The 25,278-nt window shown below is 32.8% G+C and overlaps 1 protein-coding gene across 11 annotated transcripts in view; it reads right to left on the reverse strand.

Moving 5' to 3' along the window:
- Positions 1–25,278, reverse strand: part of Ten-m (teneurin transmembrane protein Ten-m) — a 354,091-nt gene that overhangs the window by 303,400 nt on the left and 25,413 nt on the right. For 7 of the 11 annotated variants that reach the window (XM_076506753.1, XM_076506755.1, XM_076506756.1 and 4 more), the window contains exon 2: positions 3,207–3,293. The exons of the other annotated variants lie outside the window; for them this stretch is intronic. The gene's annotated coding sequence lies outside the window, so the exon portion shown is untranslated. The remainder of the gene's footprint in view (positions 1–3,206; positions 3,294–25,278) is intronic. 11 annotated transcript variants of the gene reach the window in all.

Below are 25,278 nucleotides of genomic sequence, written 5' to 3' on the forward strand. Positions count from 1 at the left end.
ACTGACGTGTAACTTAGTTCTTACTCTTTCTACAAGTTATTGTACCTATCAATGCTATACAATATACTACGTCTTAATATACTGATCAAATTCTTCCCCATAAAATTGTAATATCACGTATGAAACACTTTAAGGCATACTCTCAGCATTATAATTACAGTTTTGTATTATATAAATCTAATTTTATAGGTTTTGGCTCTATACAATAATCATGTGACTAAACGAGCTGCAATACCCAAAAGTTTGGTTAAAATGTCATATAAATCAGTCAATAGATAATACATGTAAAATCATTAATGAAGCAATAAATTTTATAATGGATATCGTATAAAGGCATTATACGTCTACTAATCCACTCATTATTGCTGTATTTTTTGCAAGTGGCCTACCCTTTTCTTCTAATGCTTCAACACACTTGTTAGTATCATATTTTTAATTTCTTTATGCTTTGATAATTTTAGGGTTACGTATCTGTTATTAATTTACTACTTGTTTTCATATTGTCTGATGTTATTAAAAGATCTGTATAATGTAGTTAATATCATGTTTTTATTATACGGTAGTAGTAGTGTCACTTTAATCTTATATGCATTACACTCTAACCTCTGACACTTGGCCTGAAATAATTAATCTATCCTTTACTTTTTTAAGTGAAGTGTATTAAAGGGATGAAGTGGTATAGCTGTAGCTTTTTTCTTTTGTTTTGTGCTTAATGCATAATTTATCACCAGTCATTAATAACTATATTATTGATAATTTGTGTGCTTCCAATCATCACCCGCAAATCGAACAATGGAGCGAATAACAAGAGAAGTTTAAATACCCACCTACATGTGACGCCACGGTCGCAACAGAAAAATTTCATTCGTGATATTTGAAATGGGTAATAATTGTTAGTATAAACTTTGGATAAGGGTGTACACATGTCATAGTGTTCATTATTTTCTTATTCTATAAAAATTATTAATTGTATCGCAATATGAATATGTTTAACTTAACCTAGTTAAGTTTGTTAACTAAAACAAGTTCCACTTCCACTATTATTTTCAAACTGTATTTATTTGTTTGCTTAATTATTATAATCGTTTTTATTGTTGCCAAAAATTTGACAAGCCATCACGTAGTCCAAATAAAAATCGATATTCGTCAGCATGATCGAAAGATGGAAATTAAAACTAAATTACACCACTGTGAAAATATTTAACACTATTTAGTAAGAGTAAATACATAATTTGTGTTTTTCAAAGAATCCGCATCGGACCATCTACTGTGTCCACTGAAGGGAATCGAACCTCTGATTTTGGTATTTTGAGTCCGTAGACTTACGTTGTCTCAGGGAGGGATGAATATTTATATGTAAATTTAAAAGATATTAAGTAACTGGCATAAATAACTTCCATATTTAATATCTGCTTAAAAAATATGAATAAAGGGATCGATAGCACACATAATATTGTTTGTTCGATACTGAATATTTTCAAGCCAAATATTGCCATATTCATTCATATATGTATATTTCCTTTCATCTATCAAGGACGATTACTGTTTCTAAATGCAATAACGTTGTGATAATATCCCGTCAGGGACTTAAATCAAATGATATATATTTTATGTATTCAGAATTTTTCAAAGCATACGTATCAGTAATAATAGTAAAATGTAACTACCCACTCATATCTGTAAGGGGTGATTTCTAAATTTTAATAAGTGTGTATGTGTTTTCATATAGCAAAGTCACATCAGGTTATCTGCTGTGTCCACCGAGGGAATAGAAACCCTGATTTTAGTGCAAAGACTTAGTGCTGTCCCACCGGTGGATGTTTCAACAACAATACTCGTAAGTCACTACTTTGTGAATTTCCATTCCTTTAAATTGAATGTTTTGCAAAGCATCAGTGAAATCAGAATAAAACATTAAGTTTTTTATTCACTACTTTGTTTTGTTAAGCGCTCTGTTATATACGCTCTGTTCACTTTGGTAAATGGAACCGGAATTATAGCATTGTAACTCAAAAACTTACCGCTCACACTCCGGATAATTCATAGCATATAGAGTACAGAAAGTAAAACATCTTTAAACAACTCTGTGGACAACACAGTAGTAGAAAACAAGAAAGTTAAAACTTGCGAGAAATAAGTATGTATAATAAGTCCAATGAAGCTAAAGGCTACGCAAGATGAAGAAGCAAAAAAGTAAACTAAAGATAAATGATGCGAGAAGTAAACATGCATCATAGATAAAACATAGCTATAGAGTGCAAGGTAATGAAGTATAGCAAATAAAAGCTAATCAAAGTAATTGCGAGAAATAAGTGAGATTAACAAGTAAACCACAGCTAAAGGCTTCTAGAAATAAAAAATATAATAAGCAAAATATAGCTAAATATTGCGAGAAATAACTAAAGATAACAAGCAAAACATAGGTGAAGAATAGAACAAAAATATACCAACAACAGTAAAACAAATCTAAAGTCTACGATTAATAAGGAATGATAAATTATAATACATGGACATACGAAGTAGAAATACCAACTTGAAAAATGTAGCATCCCACAAAGTACCAAACCGTAGAAGTCATCATAGAATCAATGCAGCAGTGTCATCGAGCTTCTGTTTATTATAATAAGTTACAATTACAATTTTTATTCATTCATATGAAAGTTCCTGATATTAAGGGATGAGTACCTTGAACATTTAACCTCAGCTTATAAGTTATTTCTGTGATAAATGAAGCCGTATGATGAAAGGTAAAAACGTAACACTTTCCAATAGTAACGTTTTTACATTTCAAAACGTTTCCTTAAGAGGAGTATACGGTTTGTAAGCCGAATCCAAGGAGACAAGCACAAACAAGCAAAACATTTTCCTCATAGTTATCCCATGAGAGCTGTCTGTAGAATCTTTCCAGTCTACTACTCCAGCAAAACAGTACAAAAGAAAAAGCACTTTTAAAGTGTTTTATATATTTTGGGTGGTATGGACATTAGTTACCTTACAACTTTAGTCTTTTACAATACTTTCCTAAACTTAAAGGAAAGTCGTTGTTGTTGGGTTTTTTTTTAAATAGTAAATTACTATAGAACTATTAGTGTTTGATACTAAATAGAAAAATTCACGATTCGTGTAATAGTATATTGTGCCTTGTGCGTAAGCGTATTCCTTAAAATCAACTATTCATAATACATATAAATATAACATGGTCTCACCAGTGATGAGAATAGTTCTATTTCAACAGCGCATCAAATAGTTCTTGTACTATTAGCCCAGATGAAACTGCAATAGCGAAACGTAAGCTGAAACGAAAAGTGTTTATCGTTATTATTGTTTGGAGATTAAAGGTCATTTTCTCTAACACTATTTCCAAAATATTTCAACAACACTTCACAGTAAATGATCAATTAAAAAATCAATAGAACAAAATTCGTAAATCGTTGTTTCCAACACGTAATTGCTTTCATCATTGTTTAAAACTGAGTAAGTGTAATAACAATACATTATTTAATTTCTACATATTCACCGGTAAATAAAGCTATTATAAGACAAATGAAAACACACATCCCAAATTTTATACTCTTTAATGTTTTAAAATAAACTCTATATTGAACAATTTCTTGTTACTCTGATTTTTACCTAATGTAATGGGCAAGAAATTACTGAATAACCTTTTAGTAATGTATATTTCTCAAATAATTCGAACCTTCTATACCATTATAGATCTATCTGTGGTTAAAACTTTATTTGAAAATTTACTTTCCCGCACTATTCCTTCTTTTGACAGTGTCAATTACACATTACTAATATAGCATCTCATAACTTTGCAGGGCTAAAGAAACATTCGTCAAGCCATAAATTGAAATATGACAATAGGCTACTTTTAAAACTATGTCTACAGACAAAGTTGTTTTCCTACACCTTTCTCGCATGATGCATACAATAATATTAAAAATGCCATGCCACACTATTCCTTTCGCATATCTGTTGATTAAGGCTTTCGTCTCGCAACCTAAATGTCACCGTTTCAAATCCCTGCCCATTAAACATTCTCCCTTTCAGCCATGAAGTATTATAAAATGCCGGCCGAACCCACAATTTCTTGATAAAAGAGTGGCTCCAGAGTTGGCAGTGTGTGGTGATGACCTACGCTAGTTTCCCTAATTTAGCGTTGCGCGAAATTCAAAGACAAACACTAACTATCCTATTCAGAAAGAGACAATGTAATTTTTTTTAACTATTATTTATCTGTCCATCTAATAAAAACTTCAACGATACTGAAGGATACTAAATAATGACTATATTAAAAACATAAAGTTTTGCCGATATAACACAAGTAGTCATTCACTCTAATTAGTGGTAGAAATAAAAGACTTGAAATTACAATACACAGCAAGGTACTCAATAATTTTATTAATTTGGCAATTTAATTCTTACTACAGACCTTTTGAATACTTCAATAGTATTTACTTCTAAAAGCGCTTCCCAGTAGCACATTAGTATGTCTGTAAACTCCCAACGCTAACAAACGGGTTTCGATACCGTTGGTGGGCAAAGCACAAATAGCCCATTATATAACTTTGTTTTTACGAAGAACAAACAAACATTTAGTTGGTTATAGCTTTTGCACTTCAATTCTGTCAAACGAAAAACATAAATTCAGAATAGAAACAACTTCATGTTGAAGGTATTCAGAAAAAAAACTGAACTGAAATAACAAAGAAAAAAGCAATAATATATTTATTTAAATTGAGAGAATCAAAGCATAAGATATTTAAAAAAATTGAATGTATATGAGTCACTTTTTATCATATTCAATCTTGTATTTACCCTATGCTGTGAATAAACAACACACTACTTTATTATACTTTGCCCCATTTTAAAAACTTTAATTGATATACGTGTTTAACGTATTTCTAATACTTCGTTTGCAAGTTGTATAGCACAACACAACTGAATTTTATATCAAAAATGTGATTTTATTTAATTCTAAAAATACAATACATGAACCTATTATTATTAAGTAAGGTTTGTTTGTTTTGTACGGTTCACAATCGGGGTGCAAAACTACAAAAAGTGATAATGCACTTTGTCTTCCTAATTTTGAACTAATAAATTATGAGAAATGTAGCTACTACACAGCACTCACTGCCAACGTATAAGCTACCCTTGGTTGACTAAATAGATAGATCTTACGATCGCGCTTATGACTCCAAAATGCGAAGCGTGTTTTCGTGGCAGAGGGTAGCAAACTTTGAGCCCTTGGATTTTCAGTTCGATTACGCTAAGCATGGCCACACTCAAAGCACTAACTCATAAATTTACAGAAAATGCTAAATCCAATTTCTTTAATAATCGTTACCAAGATGTATGTACGTCTAAGCGTGTAAGTTGCTGAAAAGGACTCAGTTAAGACTGAATTCATCGAAAGTAATATTCACTAAACCAATCACATCTTTTTGAAATACTTAACCAGGTAATGCCTTTTAGGTAGAAAAAAACCTTAAAAATTATCAGAACGTTTTTTAAGATACAATTAAAAAACAGATAAATAAAATGTTTTTCCCATTCAAGAAAATTCTTTGGAACGATTAGTCGCAGATACAATTTTATTATTTCATTATTAAAAATATTAAATCAGAAAAATGATGTTGCCGATAAATTTTTTCAACTTTTCAAGAAAACAAGATGTAAACTTTTTACACTCATACGTTATTCTTGTGTGTTTTCCTTATATAAAAGCCACATTGGGCTATCTGTTGAGCCCACCGAGGGGAATCGAACCCCTGATTTTAGCGTTGTAAATCCGGAGACTAACCGCTGTACTAGCGGGAGGCACTTACCGCTATAGCCAGCGGCGTACACGCGTTATTCTTCTATTACAGCGTTTAATATTTAAGATTTAAAATACACAATATTTAATGCATTATAGAAAAAAAGGGGTGCCTTAACTTTTGTTAAAGTCGTTTAGAAGCGATACAATAACATCCAACAATAAACATTTTCTTGGAAGCACTAATTAAACAACAAAAAATAAGTTGGTAAAGTCATGTTTCAGAAGAGTCAACTACAGAATGAAAAGAAAAGGCTTCAAATATGTAGCATAAATATGTCATTTGACTGTATATGTCATAAAATGTTTTTTGTTTTAAATTTCGCGCAAAGCTACACGAGAGCTATACCGCTAGATGTCCATAATTCAGCACGAAAGATTAGATAGAAGTGAGCCAGTGATCACCACCCACCGCTTGTTTGTTTTTGAAATTCGCACAAAGCTACTCGAGGGCTATCTGTGCTAGCCGTCCCTAATTTAGCAGTGTAAGACTAGAGGGAAGGCAGCTAGTCATCACCACCAACCGCCAACTCTTGGGCTACTCTTTTACCAACGAATAGTGGGATTGACCGTCACATTATAACGCCCCCAAGGCTGAAAGAGCGAGCATGTTTGGCGCGACGGGGATGCGAACTCGCGACCTTCACATTACGAGTCGCACGCCTTAACACGCTTGGCCATGCCGGGCCCTCCACCCACCGCCAACTCTTGGGCTACTCTTTAATCAACAAATAGTGAGATTGACTGTAACATTATAACGCTCCCACTAAAACGGCAAGCATGTGCAGTGAAGATGGATTAAACCGGTGAGTAAGAAATATACTCACATGATATCTACGATATTCGCGTTTACTTCTTTCTCGGGTACCCAGTATTAACATAATAGTGTCTTTTCAAAATAACAATAGGCCCACCATGGCCAGGTGGGTTAAAGCGTGCGAGTCATAATCTGAGGGTCGCGAGTTCGCATCCCCGTCGCACCAAACATGCTGACTTTTTCAGCCGTGAGGGCGTTATAATGTATGATCAATCCCACTATTCGTTGGTAAAAGAGTAGCCCAAGCGATGGTGGTGCGTGGTGATGACTAGTTGCCTCAAAACATTTAAACACCAATGAAAAATATTGTAAGCCAATGGGGCTTCTTTTAACAGTTATTTTCTGTTACCTACACGCATGGTATTACAAGTCTAAGTTACAGGAAACATTCACTAAGCTAGAAAAATCACATAAGAACCAATCCGAACAGATTTTTAAGTTATAAGTTAATGTATTTCGTACTAGACTTGCAGTAAGCGATTTGGTTTTCGACGGCGGTCCCGCTCTTCAACTCAATAATCATGACACAATGTATTGATGGTTTATTGAACTGAAAAGCATGAATAACTATACAACCGATACCGAGTTTTACAGATTAAATAAGAAAAAGAAGTAAGCTTGTTTCGGACTATTGTTTTTAAATATTCATTCAATACACCCTTGCGATGTACACAGACTTTACTTTAATCACAAAGAAAAGAAATATGATTATATATATATACATTTCATTCTAGCTAAGCACACAGCTGCATAATGGGTTATCTGTGCTTTGCTCACCACAGCTCACACAGTTTCTAACAGTATGAGTCCCCATACATGCCGCTGTGACACGGAAAGGAGAGCAGAGAAATGCGATTATATATATGTGTGTCATTATAGTTAAGTACAATGCTACGCAATGAGCTATCTGTGCTCTGCCTGACACGTTATAAAAACCCATCTTTTAGTGTTGTACGTCCGCAGACATGCCGCTGGGCCACTGGTGCGGGGGGGGACAATTATATAGAAAATTGTATATATATTTATATATGTCAATATGTATGGAATAAAAAAATATTTCACTTTGTTATTTCAACATAAAAATAACATCATATCCACAAAAAACAAAAATTTTCCGCTCCTCACCTTCATTGTGACTTTGAATCATTTCTACACTTGACTTGATATACTAAGTTAAGAGATTTTTCATGAAACGAATTATTCACTTTCCTGATAAAGTTAGAAAAAGAAAGATTCGTTTAAAATTTACTTGAAAAATGTCTTATTTTAAAAGTAGTGTACAAGAAAATTATTTTAAAATTTTCATATACTAAACGTTTCATATATGTGTTTTTCGCATTTGACTTGAATCTTTTTAGTTACTGAATTAGGCCTGGCATGGCCAAGCGCGTAAGGCGTGCGACTTGTAATTCGCGGGTTCGCGCCCGTGTCGCGCTAAACATGCTCGCCCTCCCAGTCGTGGGGGCGTATATTGTGACGGTCAATCCCACAATTCGTAGCCCAAGAGTTGGCGGTGGGTGGTGGTGACTAGCTGCCTTCCCTCTAGTCTTGCACTGCTAAATTATGAACGGCTAGCACAGATAGCCCTCGAGTAGCTTTGTGCGAAATTCCAAAACAAACAGTTACTGAATTTTAAGTTATCTGAAATGTGTATTACATTTTGGGGAAATTCTTTAAGCGTTTTAGCATTTATGTGAGCTAGTACTGTATTCAAGAGAAGAAAGGTTAATAAATAAACCCTTGGTTTAACAAAATATTAGTTAATAAAATAACCACATCATATAAGAGAAATAATTTTGGGAACCAATTTCTGATTGACAAAAAGTTATTAGCCTGATGGAATGGCCAATATGTTACATGTTTTGTTAATTTGACGTTTAAACACCCAAAATGGGATAGTTCATTTTCCTATTGAAACGGTAAAAATTAATAGTGAAGAATAAATAATATATGTATGTTATTCAAATATCGCATTAATAGGATTGTATATATAATATTATATGTTATGTATGGTACATTTAGAGAAAAAAATATTAAAGTTTTGAAAAAAAGATTTTCTAACAACACACTAAGATTTGATTGTGTATTATTTAAAAAAAAACGTGAAAGTAGAATGATTCTGACGTGCACTAATTTTGCAAGTAATACACTATTTAACTTATCTTATTCTTTTATTCAGAGATAGAGAGTTTAAGGTTGCAAGAGCTAAGACGCATTAAAACATAATGCCACGTAAGTTTCTTGTTTAATACCATATACGTTCTAAATCTACTTTCTTTAGCATCTTACAACTTGTACGTTTCTGTCTTATTCTTTGTCGAAATAAAAGTTCTGAACCTGTAAATAGAATACTGGGCGACGGATTAGATATTCATGTGCATATGGGGCATTGCTATTATGTTCGTTCTCCGAAACATAAGCATCGTCTGCGTGAAAGCAACTCCTTCCTGAAACACTGTCAAAAGTATCTATGTATTTGTTTGCGAAGAAAATAATATTGTATATCCCGTTTATTCTCCTCACTTTTGAAACTGAATAATGTAATTTCAGAGTTACTCTTATAGTGCACCCATGGCATAAATTGCAGGGTGCATTTTTGCAGCAAATAAACACGAACCATGAATACCAGCCCAAGCATTCTAACCACTAGACTACATCCTGCCTAGAGTAATTTAACGTACTACAACAATATCAGATAAATACTTTTAGTTCCCTAATCTGTCATTTTAAACCTTGGTTGAGGAGTTCTGTAATGTTTGGTGGATATGCTAGACGTTATTTATTGCACATATTATACAATGCTACACTGAATTCTAAAGTTGTTTCACTAATTCAGTATAATAATGTTGACCGATAGTGTGCATGAGTCATAAGTACTAATTATTATTTGTCATAAAGTTCTATGCTATATATAAAACAATATTTTGAAAATTATAGCCAATAAGATATATTTTTATTGTCAAAATTACTTTTTCTCCTAAAATAAGTCTCGATATAGATGAGTTTATCCTGATATAAGGTTACGGTGATAACATATTCACAGATCACTGATCTAACTAACGTTTCGTTTGTTCGAGACATTCACACAAAACCATACATGACTAACCAACTATGATTTTGAACTGATAGACTAAAGAGAAAACAGCCATTCTACATCATCTATGGTCAACTCTTGAGCTATTCTAAATGAAGTAATGTCACTATTATAAATGCAACGTAGGTTCTAAAGTGTAGAGAGCAATTTTTGTTGCAACGCGACTCGAGTCATAGACCCTCCATTTAGAATTCCAAGATGTTAATCGCTACGCCACGGACCTTAAGCTAAGGTAAAACTAGACGTTAAACAGTGGTTGCTCCAACTACACATACAACAGTAGTCAATTCAATGTTAAGAAAGAACTCACTCCATCACTACCTACTTTCATGTAAGCACTTTACATAAAATGCCTGAATTGGACTTTTTATATATACTCAAATGTTAAATTTGTTCTTCGTGTTTCAAACGTATCTACTGTCTTTAATCTCTTTAATCAAAATCCAGGATTAACTGAAACTAGCCTACTCTAACTGTTCGGTACCTTTATATTTTTTCTAAGTTCCTAGTCACTGACTTTCACGAAAGCTGGTAGGACCACTCCTTGCTTTCTTTTATAAAGTGTACACCAATCTTTATCGATTTTGCTGCTTAACCGCCTGTGGAATATTATAATGTGTTCAGTTCCAGTACGATAAGAAGATCAGTCCTCTCAAACGAGGCTTTAAAAGCATTTTCTTGATCAGTTCTTCTCTTTTTTGGCGCCATGTCTGTAATTGCATTGACAAATACACTGAAGGAAGAGCTTAGACAAAATAAAAGAATGCCGCATAGCCGTTCCTCTTTCTTTTCAAGCAACAATCTAACTCTATTGCGCACTCGTTATATTTCAGTGTTCATATTATCTTGTTATAACAGTAACTTTGTTTTGTACAAAGCAGAAAGAGGGAAAGAAAGTGTAAAAACAAAAAAAAACGGAGTTAGAAACAAAGATTTGTAAAAAAATAAAGATAATAAGTTAAAAAAAGGAAATGTTCAACCACACAATAGGTAAAAATATATTTGTTGTTTCTTGTAACCATACAAGATGTTTACGAACCAAGAGTATTACTTGTGCTTAAGGAAAAGAAAGAAAAATAATAACTTATATTTCCTAGAAATAACTGAAATTACATCCTAATCGTTAGAAGATTTTGGAAGAAAAAAATAATCCTAAAACCATTTTTATTAAAAGCTATCATCTTTCCTCCATAAATGAGACCAAGGACCACTCCAATTACCGTTCCTATAATATTTAATTTTTTTTTATTGTCTCGAGTCGGATGTTACTTAACTTTATGATGAAAAATATTGTAAGAAAGGACAGTAGAGTAAAAATTAAAATATGTAATATCCACATTTCTATTCTATGTTTAAAGTTCTGAATTACGTAAAAATAAAAATTAGGAGAAAAATACTTCATTATAATTGTCATATCGAATGTATGTGTAATATAAAAGACCCGCTAGTTAATTTCTTTTGAAATAGTAAAACATTTTACCTCAACGTTTGTAGACTTGCAGTAGTCCTATAATTGAATTTCGACACAAGGGAACTAACTCTTTAGTAAAACAATCTCCATCAGTGTGAGTTTACTAATGAAATAAAAAGGGGTTTTGTCTAATATCTGCAACCAAAAAATTAAAATATTAGAATATATTTCTGCACTATTGTGTTACTGTAAGAAGTATTTTATCTATTTCGTGGTTTTTATCGCCCCAAAAATGATTATTAATGTGGTTCTCCATAAATGTTTAACTCGACATTTCGAAACATAAGAATTTTTTCTATAACAAATAATTATTTTATCAGTTATATTTTAGTACCAGTTGCAAGTTACGTGTAAAATTATTTAGTTCCACTTAAAATAAGATTTCTAAACGAAATGGCACTATATACTGAACTTACGTACAAACATACACAATCTGCAGTTTCATAAACAATAAACACAACATATCAAACAAATGATTAGGCGTAAAACGCCAAAACTCTACAAAAATATAAATTGACTTTTTTCCTGCATTAACGTTGACAGCTCCTATGCTGGTGTGTCAAAAGATCTGTCTATTTATCCACACACATATTCATATTCGTGTGCACGTATATTACAATCGTCCTAGCGCGCGCGCACACACACACACTTATCAACAGTATATTCAACGGAACTCTTTAAATACTGTTTTGTTGGCAAGTGCTTTAAATATTTAAACCATTCGGAGATATATAGAGCTGTAATGCTGTTGTCAGTTAAGAGATCGAAAACTGTTTTACAGGTACTTGGTATCACGTACGCTTGTCATAAGGTGTAAAAAATAAACGTTTACGTTCAACAGTATTTAAATGTCAGTATGAACAACTTTAAGTGTACAATATTCTTTATATTTATAAATGTTAATGTTTTATATATTTTTTTTTGGCTACGAAACATATTTCTGTGCATTAGTTTCTATATTTTACTTGAAACCAATTTCATTTTTATTTGCAACCATTCGATCCATTTTCATTTACAAACGTTTTAGGAACTTCTTCTTTCTCAGTAGGTAGTGCAACTCATGAGCTATTTCTAAAACTTTTACAACTTATTAGCTACCTCTAAGAAGATGACAACGTATTAACTATTTCTAAAAATAATACAACTTATTTGCTGTCTCTAGCAATATAACAATCTTATCAGTTATCTCTAAATATACTGTAGATCTGTTGCTTTTTGTTGTTTAATTTTTATTTTTTATGCTAAAATTATGTAAAGAGCAAATGTTTTGGTCTTTATTTTTTTTTCAGATATTAAAAGATTAAGTAAATGTTTGAAAACTTTTGTTGTGTTTTAAACTCATGATTTCTACATTATAGGAAGTTATGCCCCACAAAGTAATTGCACTGGCTTAAGAACATTTAAAGCTAGAAATGGGTAAAGTACCTCAGGATCGAGAGTTTAATATAGTTAAGTTCGACAGAATGCGTACTATAAGTAGTGGGTTGGCTTTGGTAGTAAAGGCTGGCTTTCGTTTTGTTTGAAAGTGAATAGAGAAATAATCGAACGTTAAAGATGGAAAGAGAGGTTTAGATTAAGATGAAAGAAAATGACCATAGAAGGAACGAACAATAAAGAAATAATGAAGAAAAAACTAGAATTAAGAACACAGAAACACACCTTTCAAATACCTTCTCCTACTAGACTCGATGAAAGGAAAAAACAGACTTATCTTGACCATTTTAAATAACAGTCTTTAACAATAGTCAGATAACTAGATAGGTACATGTTACCACAGAGGTGAGAAATATGTGACTCAGTCAAGAATGGGGTAGGACTGACCGAAGAGCCAGTTTCTGTGTATCACTGCTGTATCAACTGACACGAATAATCGTAAAAAAATTAAACAGATCTTATAGAAGATTGCTTCTCATTAGATTTGTGATAGTAAAATAGAGATAAAACGTCCTGATCAGTTTGTGGTTTGACTCAAGAAATATTTTATACTTTTGGTAGATAGTTTTTACCTACTTTTAATTTCTTTGTCTTATTTAAAATATTTATCAAGCTTTGAAAAAAGATTCTATTTTAATCCTTAAACAAACCGTAATAACAGATTAAAAGTTCTCGAACTTGCATTGTGGCTCCATATTTAATGTACTGTTCAGGATTGGACCCGTTATAAACTGAAGTGGTCAATAACAAAGCATCCAAAGTTTGTTTGTTGTTTTCATTTCTCGCAAAGTTACACGAGGGCTATATTGCACTAGCCGTCCCTAATTTTGCAGTGTAAGACTAGAGGAAAGGCAGCTAGTTATCACCACCAACCGCCAACTCTTGGGCTCCTCCTTTACCAATGAATAGTGGAATTGACTGAAACATTATAACGCCCCCACTGTTGAAAAGACAAGCATGTTTGGTGTGACGGGGATTCGAACCAGCAGCATCCAAAGTAGAAACATCTTGTAATAAAATAATATTATTAATTTTAATCGACTTGAATAGTTTGCAAATACCTGTACAGTAAGTATAAGCAGTCATTGATGATCAAGGCTAATAGTGTTATGACAAATAACACAAAACTGAATTAAGTAGTAGCAAACGGAACAAGAACCCCAGAAAAGTAAAGATTCAAAACATATGATTGAAAAAGGATAACGGTGTGATCAGTCGTATTTTGTCAAAATAAGATGTGTGTTGATGAGAAGTTTCATGAGGAGAAATAATTATGGGAATGAAGTTTCGTATTTTAAGTTTGACCTTGAATTTCAAATTACTATAAAATAATGTCACTGCTTCATATAATGTTTCCTGCACTTTAAAATAGTACCAAATATTTTAAAACATTCGAACTATTGGTTACCTTTGTTTCAAAGAAATACGGAAGACGATGTTTTTGCAAGAGAAGTGATAGGTAATCGCCCACTACTTGTCCTAATCAACAAAACACTATTGCTTACGTTGGTTTCAAAGAATTACGAAACACGGTGTTTTTGCAAGATAGATGATAAGTGATCGCCTGTTATGTGTTCTAATCAACAAAACACTATACACGCCACCAAATATACAAGTTTGAGTATTTTTATAGGGGGGATATGGAAACAATTTATTTAAAGATACTTTTACTTACTTTCGTGCTAGAGTTTAGGACACTAAATTGATAGACAAATATCTAAAAAAATGATACACTCTCATCTGTTTCATTACAAAAAGAGTACAGTTCAGAAAGTTACAGTCCTACCTGCATACTGGTAGAAAGACTAAGTATAAAGTTAATTGTCCGTAGTTATGGACGGTTTGTGAACGTACTTGTGTAACTTTGCATGAATATTCGAAAAAAAACTAACTGAACTCAAGATATTCTAAATATCTGTGGTAAAGCTCTGGATTTCAAATCTGACGAGCTGGTTTCAAGTCCGTGTGACACTGCAAAATATTTCCCATACTTTAAGCAGGGGGTTTCAGTCAACCCCTTAGTATAGATGGTTAAAGTAGGATACTGATGACCAGCTATCTCCCTTTCGTCAATAGCTCAAAATTAGGAACAGCTGCAGGTAGCCTCAAATAAAAACAAAAAGTATAAATACAAGTAGCATTTATTATAAAGAGACTTGGAAACACCAGTCACTTCCCTCTTCACAAGTAGCTTGGTTCCTCTTGAATGAATAATTTACCACCACCCCTCATCAACTTGTGTAACGGTTTGGTTGAATGTTTTAATGGAGATTAACTAGATGTTCAAATAATGTTACTGTGAACAAGAATAGGATTGGGAAAAAAAAAAACGTTTAGCTACGTTTCCTTTTACACACACGCACACATACATAACCACAGCAAAAAAATATCTTGGATTTTTCCCCATTTACAAAAATAGATAGTTGTGGAGAAAACAAGAAACCGAAAAACAAGTTGCTATTCCAATGGTTCGGTCTATATTATAAAACAAGATAAAACACATAATAAATTAGTGGTAAACTCAATAAAGTGCATACCTCTGCCACAAAGCGTTAATCATATTTGAACCTCAAAAAGTTGGAAAATGCGTCCGTATGTCTGTCTGTCTTTATCAGACACAGACCACGTTTGGCATGACAACGAGTAATAACATTCTATATATGTTCTCCAAGTTTCATTGAAATCCATTCGTTTTTGAATGAGCTATAAAGTAAAATTGTGTGAATATTTGTCCCCATCTTAACATTTTAATATTTTTTAAGTTAGGTCATAGTACACATATATAGCAACTATCGTTTAAATAATTTTTTTTTTTTTTAGAAATCTTGCTGACAAACACAAACAAGTACACATAGAAGTGAAAAAACAACCTTTAGTGGTGGACGTAAATAAGTGCGAAAGGTAATGTTTTACTAGTAAAACACCCACCTTTAAGAATTACCATAGGACATCAAAGTGCATAGCCAATATACTAAATCACCCAAGCTTGTGATTTATAAAAGGAAAATAAATCTATCAATTCTATGGAAGCTGTGCTACAGTTATTGAGGAAGGAAATGACAACGACAAGATTAAAAAAGGAAGTAGTGAGGTGATACTGTTATGTTTTTTGGAAACCAATGAATCTTATCATGATGTCAAGATTTCTGCGTTGCTAAGTAACGAACAAAAGAAACAAGTTAAATCCATAGTGAATAAGTTCAGCGCTCTCTAGATAGATATAGGAAACAAGAAAAAAGAAGATCTTATAAATCTTAAAATAATTTTGATTACAGAAACTTTTACTCAACAAAAGAAATACTGTCGTAAATACTCTACTTAATTAATAGGAGGAGTTAATTGCACTTCCTTCCGGTCATTCATCTTCAATCTGAAGACCATTCATTATCCATTTTAACAAATTTCTAAGAAGGATGGTGAGGTCAAATATTATACGCGACCTTCTCATCTTCCAAGATTTTACTTACACTGACTAAAAGAAAGAAGTTTGAGTAAGTAGATATTTATCAGAAGGAAAAAAACATGAACACTCGTTTCATTCTTACGGATCGTATAAATTGTACTGTCGATTCACATATACATGGTTGTATATAATAACGTCCTGACCATATAGCACAGAATTTGCATGCCACATAATTTTGTCAACACTTCTCTTGACAACAAATAGATTTCATCTTTGCTTTATTGTTTATTATGTGAACTAACCTCCTAGTAGATGCGCAAAATGTGCAGAATCATTAGGTTAGATTTTGGTTTTGTTTTGAATTTAGCGCAAAGCTACACGAGGGCTATCTGTGCTAACCGTCGCTAATCTAGCAATGTAAGTCAAGAGAGAAGGCAGCTAGTTATCACCACCCATGGTCAACTATTGGGCTAATTTCTTACCAAAAAATATTAGGACTGACCGTCACATTACAACGTCTCCACGGCTGAAAGGGCGAGTATGTTTGGTGTGACGGGGATTCGATCCGCGACCTATTGATTGCGAGTCGAATGCCTTAACTATCTGGCTATGCTGGGCTCATTAGGTCGAATGAAAAAATAAATTGTCCTTATATTTTCTGCACCAACCGCGGGCCTAGAGTGGTCCAGTGATCAGCGTGACACAAAGTGAACGGGAGGATTCACAGTTCGAGTGACTTTATCGTAAAATTCTTTCTCCATATTTTTGAGCCTTGAGTTTGCCATAATAGTCATAGTCACATCATACTATTCGATTCGAGTACCCAAAGCGTAAGCATTAGGTGTTGTTGGATAACTGTTTTCCCTCTCAGTTTCAACGTAAGAGTTAATATATTAATGGACCATGAGCATCTTAGCACGAATATTATGAGAATACAAAGTGTTCTATGTTCGAAGTTCTTATGGCCTCGTTGTCGATATCATACCCCACCGTTTCTTGTCGTAGTTGTTCAAACACACTCTAGTCTTGTTCAGTATCACAATGAACTTCCATTCTCTCATGTTTTTCGGTTTATACTTTTCTTCCTAACATATCTTGGGAACAGTTTGTACTTCTTTACAAAAGCAATATCTTCGTGAAGTAACAAGTACACATTTAACTGAGATATCTATTCGTTATCGTTTTCGGAATGGTTGATTTGTTTATTTGCTTTGTTATTCACAAAGATACACAAAGGGATGTCTGTGCTCTGCCGACTACGGGTATCGAAACCCGGTTTCTAACAGTGTAAGTCCGTAGACATACGACTGTGTCACTAGGGGGCAAATATATTTACATTAAGTTTGTTTTCTTGTTTATGAATTTCGCGCAAAGCTACACGAGGGCCATCTGCACTAGCCGTCCCTAATATAGCAGTATAAGACTAGAGGGAAGGCAGCTAGTAATTACCACCCACCGCCAACTTCTGGGTTACTCATTCACCAACGAATAGTGGAACTGAAAGTTACATTATAATGCTCCCACGGGTGAAAAGTCAATCATGTTTGGTGTGACGGGTATTCGAACCCGTGTCCCTCAGGTTGCGAGTCAAAAGCCTTAACCACCTGAATATGCGAAAGGGATAGTGTGACATTACATATTTAATATTATTGTACACATAGTAAAAGAATACCATAGGAAAACAACTTTGTTATTGCTAATAGCAGTTTCGGTATGATAGAATGCTGTTAAGGTGGTTTTACAGGTTCGCTATATTTCAAATAGTCAATCTTTTTGTAAAGCTTAATTTCTCCGTATTACAGCAGTGTAACTGAGTCACCTTCGTCATCATATACAACACCTTTGACAACATTTAATATGGAAAATTGAGGCTATTTTTGTATTCAATTTTAGACAGTAAATTATCTATTCTGTGCACATCCACATCTAACTCAAAAAGTATTTTCTTCAGCATGACAAAAAATATGCAATTCTTATGTAGAGTTTGTAGGGTGGAAGAAAAGTTAGATGCTATCCTAGTTAAAGTAAAGGTAATAGATAAAAAGAAGTGTAGACTGTAGTAAATGACAACATAATTTCAGAAGGAGCTTAAGCTTTCACGTGAAAGGAATACATCAGCTAATAATGACTTTCAAAAAGTTGGAAATAATATTGTTAGAGTAAAAAGTAGTCAAGTTAGTTATAATGAGCCTGTTCTGTTCAACAACAAATTTTAGCTCTTGGCTTCTGCAGATGAGAAACCATTGGAGTGAAGGAAAATGAAAGGGTCAGAAATGGACGTGAATGAAAAGAAGGCTACAGTTACAAGTGATACCTTGAAAGGACGTGTGGTGGATAGGATGATCTGTGGGCAAAACGAATTAGATTATGCTGTCCAGGGTTACAGGTAGAGGTCATGACTGACAGAGCAGGAGATATGATAAAGGGAGCCTAGCAGAGACACAGTTTTTGTGGTGCATGTAGGGAATAATTATGTGGGGAAAGGTACGACAAAAGAGCTAATTAATGTGTACAATAAACTGATAAAGGCATTTTAAATCGGGATACTGCCCATAATTAACTGTGGAGATGGAAGAAGTTATAAGTAGGTCATTGGGACCAAATGCTAGGCTTAAGTTATTACGTAAGGATGAGAAAATTGGCTGGTTTGTCTTGTAGGATCAGTTTAGTAAAAAAAAGGGGCTTTTTGGAAAAGATGGTTCACATTTAAATGAGGTAGGGTTGTCTTGTATGCTACGACTATTAATACGACTGTAAAGGAAGTTTTAAACTAGGACTAAACAGTGATGATGGTGAGAAGAAACTAAATGCAAAAAAATAAGAGACAAAGAAATATTTAGCATAAGAAATGAAAATAGATGTAGCTATGAGGGTAGACTTAATTGTTACTATTGTAATGCTAGAAGTTTCAGAAATAAAATAGATGACTTTATAGCATTAGCAGGAATGGAAGATTTTGATATAATAGGAATAACTGTAACATGGTTAAACATCTATGATTTTATGGCAAAATGTTTGAAATACAAAGGTACAGGCTCTTCAATGCCGATAAAGTATTATAAAAAGGGGAGAGAAATGGCTTTGAATGTCAAATGTGAGTTACATGCATTTAAAGTTAAAGATAAAGATTATATCAAAGATATTGTATCAATTTGAGTGTTTGTTAGTGGATATAAAGGGGAAAAGTTTTAAGTGGAAATTTGTTACAGACTACCAAATGATATTAACGAAATTAGTGAGAAACTTTAAACGAGATCAATATTTCAGCTGTTAATGAAGTCATAACTGTATGTGAATTTAATTTCAGGCATATAGGTTAGGAAATGCTGGAGTCAAACCCTAAGGGTGAAATGTTTTTAGAAACTTTTCCTGATAGCTTTCTTTAACAATTAGTCAAGGAACCTCCTCGAAATAATGCTATTTTAGATTTATTGTTAACTTAAAATATAGAAATGATCAAGACAGCAGAAACTATAGAAATTGTAGAACATCTGGATGCAAGAGATCATTTGTCTATTGGGTTCAATGTTTTGCTCCATATAGAGATAAGGAATAATAGTATTTTGGTTACAAGTTTTAAAAACATCAAAATTTAAAGGGATGTGACGAAAATTATCTGTTGTGAATTGGGCAGCTGAATTATTTGTAGACTTTGCATATGTGGTAAGTATTTAAAGTTGATTGTTTAAATATTCAAGGTGAACGTATTCTTTATGGAAAAAAGAATAACTACTAGTGAAAAACCAAGTTAATTCACAAAAAGTATGAGATAAATTAAAAAAAAGCATAATAAATTTAAGAAATTTATATTGACTGGTATGCCAAGAGATTTAGAAGATTATATGACATCAAAAAGAATATGTGAAAGAAAGTTTGTTGAAAATGTAACTAATAACAGCAAGATTTCTTTAAATTCATTAAAGGTAAACAAAAGTTTAGAATGGCAATAGAACCCTTGAGAAATGATAAAAGAAGGAAGGTCCATATCTGATGATTATCAGATGGCTGGGTTATTAAATTATGCATTTTATTTGAAGTTTACTTATAAAGATTTAAGCAGTATTTCACATCTTGAACAGTTGATAGATGTAAATTAGACTAAAAAAAAGTACTCCATTAATTGTGAGCTAGTTATGAAAAAATTGAGAGTTTAAAGAATGATAAGGCTTCTGGTCCAGATAATGTTTCCTCAATGGTTTTTAACAAGGTTAAATATTTTATATGTGATCTTGTTTCTTCTGTTTTTGTCAGTCCTTGAATAGTGAGTATGTACCAGATGATTAGAAACTAGCTAATGAAATTCCTCTTTTCAAGAGAGGTGATCAAATTGTCCCAGTAATTATAGATCCATTAGTCTTACATTTGTTGTTGAAAAAGTCTGGTAAAAGATGCTTTGCAATGTCACTTAACAAAATTTAGAATTTTATTGTATATGCAACAGGGTTTTACTGATGGAAAATATTGCCTCACAAACCTTTTTGCATTATCTGAAAAAGTTACTGCTTATGTAGAAAAGGGCAAGAGTGTGGATTTGGTGTATATGGATTTTCAAAAAGCATTTGAAAAAACGCAACATTAAAAGCTTGTAAATTTTTTTCTCTGTAGATATGGGGGATAAGTTAGCAAATTGGATAGAAGAGTGGTTGGATGAAAGGAAGCAAAGGGTTGTTACAAATGGAGTTCAGTGAAACTGGATTAAATGTCACAAGTGGTGTACTTCAGGGCTCAGTTTCAGGTCCTTTGATTTATTTTTACATTGATGACACAGATGAAGGAATAGTCAATATTAGGATCTTGCGTGTTGTTAGATGTAAAGAGGATTTGTTTGATTTATAAAAGGATTTAGATCATTTAGTGAGTTAGGCAAATAAATTACAAATGGGTTTTAATTATAATAAATGCAAGATGCATGTGTATTATGATAATTTGAATTATTAGTATAATTTGGATAGGAATAACCTTGACAGTGTTATGAAGGAAAGAAATATCTTTTGTATAATAGTTGATCAGTCTCTAAAGCCATCGAAGCAGTTTGCTATTACTAGTGGTAGAGTAAATAGGAGTTCAGGTTATTTCTACACTTGTATTGAATACAAGTCTAAAGAGGTTATCAGATCATTGATTTTGTCACGCTTGAAGTATTGGTTTCAGTCTGAGACTCCTTGGTTTAAGAGAGACATTGAATTGTTGGAAAGTGTTTAGGGAAGGGTCACAATAATGGTGCCTGGGATGGAGGTGTTGTGATACGAAAAGAAACTGAAATCTCTTAAGCTGTTTCCTCTTGAAAGAAAAAGAGCTAGAGGGGACTTGATTGAAGTGTTTAAAATTGTAAAGGGAATTGGTAATTTTCATGCATTGATCATTTTGTGATGTGTATTTATACATGAAGAAAAAAACACCATTTAATTCTGTCACAAAGTTTGAAGGATCTTTAACAATGAAACTCCACAGAGTAAACTGAGATGCAGATTCTTGAATTCATTAACAAATTATAAGTGAAAAGCATATAAATACAATAATAGATATGATCAAGGTAACTTTAAGCCATAGTTCGATTCTTTCATACACACATTTTTAAATCTGTTTCACTTCATTTATCAAAATAAGAAAGGAAAAATATAGCTTGAAGTAAGATGCACCTCAAAAAAGGTATTCTATACACCAGTCAATGTAGCTATGTTACAGCTTTTTGTTTTAAAAACGTGTTCCTTATATATTGATGCTTATAATTATGTGATAGAGGATCTAATGTTTTACGAAGGTGTACAATATTCTTGTTTCCTATGGCTCATTCAAAAACAAAACTGTTCCCAAGAGAAAAAAAAAAGCTATATGTTTATTGAAAGGGTTTGCTTGGCATTGGTTTTGGCAGTTTGAATATTTGAAGCTTACTTAATAGAAATAGCATATAGCAGAAAAGTCTCTCATTTATCTGAAGGCACAAAAGTAACAATTATGACCTAGTTATGTGTGAGCATAATTCTACAGGTTAAAAGTATGGAGAAACGTTCTTAGCAGAAATATCTAATTTTTAGAAATATTGTTGATTATCACTATTATCGTAACAACAGCTAACAGGAAGTTCTTATCATAAGGAAATATCATTATTCCATAATTAATTATGTTATTTTGCAATATTTATGCAATATTTGATTAAGATATTTTATTGCACCATTAATTGTAAAGTATAATGTAAGTGAACTCATATATCGAGTGCAGTTGTTTGTTTGTTTTTCTAATTTTACTGTCCAAGATAGTAATGATTATAGAATGCGAACGTTAAAATTATATACTTGGAAAACAGTATTAAACATAAAGGACCAGGACTGAATGAGAACGAAAATGTGAATAGTAATCAACAATATGTAGGCATGTGTTTGTTGATAGAGAACTAGTCTTGGCTATGCACAGAGTGAAAACGAGAGGGTAAACGATAAAGATCAGCACAGAAATTCAAAATAGCAGTGTGAATAGTTAATGCTCAATTATTTCAATGTGTTAGCATTTCACGAAGGTACAACTGTAACTCAAACAACAATACTTCTGTCCCACAAAGATGTATCTATGCAAATATCCAAATAGTGTCTGTTGTGTGTCCATGTAACTACTTCTCCAACTGTAATTGGATCTTCACCAGAATTAGTATGGAGGTTCAATATGTCAGTGTTGGGGAGGTACAAACAAATTTTCAATTTTGTATTTTGCAATTTGCGGTTTTTATTAGCGTTTTTTACCAATACTTCGTTCGAACCCTGTTGATGAATTTTTCATCAAATTTACTACAAATTTAACATGAAAGTGTGTTGAATTTATGCTGAGATATTTACAAACTGTGATTTACATTTTATTTTTCTCAATTTTTATGCTTGCACGTTTCTGTGTGGTTTTTAAATTACATTTAAGAAAAGCAACTTTTTCGTTTCTTAAGATAACCTTTTCTTAATCATAAAGTTAGATAACTTCCATCCAGGAAACAGGTACTTCAATTAGTTTTAAATATATTATTATTATGAAATCAGATTGAAAATGATGGCATTCTCTTTATGTAACCCATAACATGTTTCAACTGTAAAACACCACCAGCAATAAGGGTCCTCATTCATTTATAAACATTACACTTATAAGTCACCTTCTTGCCAGTTTTCCCTGCTCTCTTCCTTCCTATAGAGTGGCTGTTGGTAATACTTTCTTAGATTATTACGCTGTAATATGTGAATTATGCGTCCAAAGAATAAACTGTTAATAGCTTATGAGACAGGAGAAAACCAACAGTATTTGTTCACTTCTTTCACATGTCTAGTTCACCACTTGTTTAATAAATATTAAACAAGCACATAAATTTACTTTTAAATAACATAGAAAGTTACGTGATACTGGATTTTTGCCACTAAAAGTATATTTTTCCAACCAAATTTTAAACGTTTTCTGGAAATATTTCTGTAAGAATGCATCTCGATAAACACAGAGATGTATATAAGTTAGCTTTTATATTACACATCTGTTAACACGTCACACGCTTTATTATTTTTCCTCATTTTTTATCAAGATAATAAAATTCATAGCTCATAATAGTTTTAGATAAATATTAAATAAATTGTGATGTTTTCATGGAATTATTTAAAATTTCCTTTATCAGATTTAAGTAAAAGAGAGAAAAAAAAGAAGAGGCCAATAAATAGAAAATTACATAATCGCGTGAATATACGTAATGCAGTCTCTTTAACGTCAGCATGGCATAATCATGTGATTATAGCATTCGACTACCAGTCAGAGCGTCGTAGATTCACTTCTACAATCCCCCCATACATACCCGCCCTTGCAGTTATGGGGCTTTATTTGTGATGGTCAATACCCTTATTCGTTGCAAAAAGAATAGCCCAAGAGATGGCGATGGGTGGTGATGACTAGCTGCTAAACTCAGGTTTAAAGGTATGGTTAAAAAACCATAGGTTTAAAGGTCACACCATGTTTACCTAATTATTTTTAAATTATCACAAGAAAATGTGGTTAGAAAATTATTCTGAACAGTTTAAATCTTTATATTACAAAATATATACAGATGTCACGTTTATTGTTTATGAAATATGTTGATTTTAAAAGTACTTAGATAGTCTTGTTTGTTTGTTTTTGGAATTTCGCACAAAGCTACTCGAGGGCTATCTGCGCTAGCCGTCCCTAATTTAGCAGTGTAAGACTAGAGAAAAGGCAGCTAGTCATCACCATCCACCGCCAACTCTTGAGCTACTCTTTTACCAACGAATAGTGAGATTGGCCGTCACATTATAACGCCCCCAAGGCTGGGAGGGCGAGCATGTTTAGTGTGACCGGGATTCGAGCCCGCAGTAACATAAAGAGAATGCATCTTAACTGTGTTCAGTAATTAAGAATTTAGTTTCAATTATATTCTTTTCTGTTCTCTTATGCATTATGAGTAATGTATTTTTAATGCAAAATTTCATTTCAAGTTGTCAGAAGTTAGAAAACTTTCTGTCAAATTAATATTTTACTTTTATGCAGCTTGAAACAAAACGCGGCGTGTTTGAAACGCACGCTCTGTGTAACAAGATATAAAATACTGGTATTTGTTACTAACTCATGGTATTTAAATATGTGCTGATTTCTTCTTATTTTCTTTTAATGACTCAAGAGGCGTATTCTACCAAAAGAAATGGATCGACCATGTCTTGACAAAAGGTAGCCATTTTGGACTATTTCACTAAAGTGCTATTCAGTCATCAGAAGAGAAGACTAACAGAAAGGAAATGGTTGCGCGTTTAATCAATAACAAAGCACTCAGAAAAAGGAAAGAATAACCTATGAAGGCAATGGGTTGCAGCGATTCAGACTTAAACTAACTTGGCAGAAGGTTGTGACGTTGGATAGGATTTCAAACCGGATAAGGCAGGAGTTATTTTCCTTTGTCAAAACTAAATGCCAAGTGTTATCATTCCATAATGTACTTTCATTCTAATCTCCGCTAACGGTAATAAAAATGTTTTACTTTCACGCAGACGTAGTGTACGTTTTATAACTATTTACTCGTCAACATCTTCCGCTTGTAAACATAAAACTCGTACTAAAACGCACTTTGAAAACTAACGCTAGAGATACTAATACATCGAAAACATAGTAAAGATTCATACTACTGACAAGAAAAGTTTTCAAATTAACGTCACGCAGCTCGTATGGTATTTTACTAGCATGCGTTTATTAAAATAAAAGTGCCATTTTTCGG

The sequence above is a fragment of the Tachypleus tridentatus genome, chromosome 6 (assembly GCF_004210375.1).
Source record: "Tachypleus tridentatus isolate NWPU-2018 chromosome 6, ASM421037v1, whole genome shotgun sequence".
Classification (NCBI taxonomy): domain Eukaryota; kingdom Metazoa; phylum Arthropoda; class Merostomata; order Xiphosura; family Limulidae; genus Tachypleus; species Tachypleus tridentatus.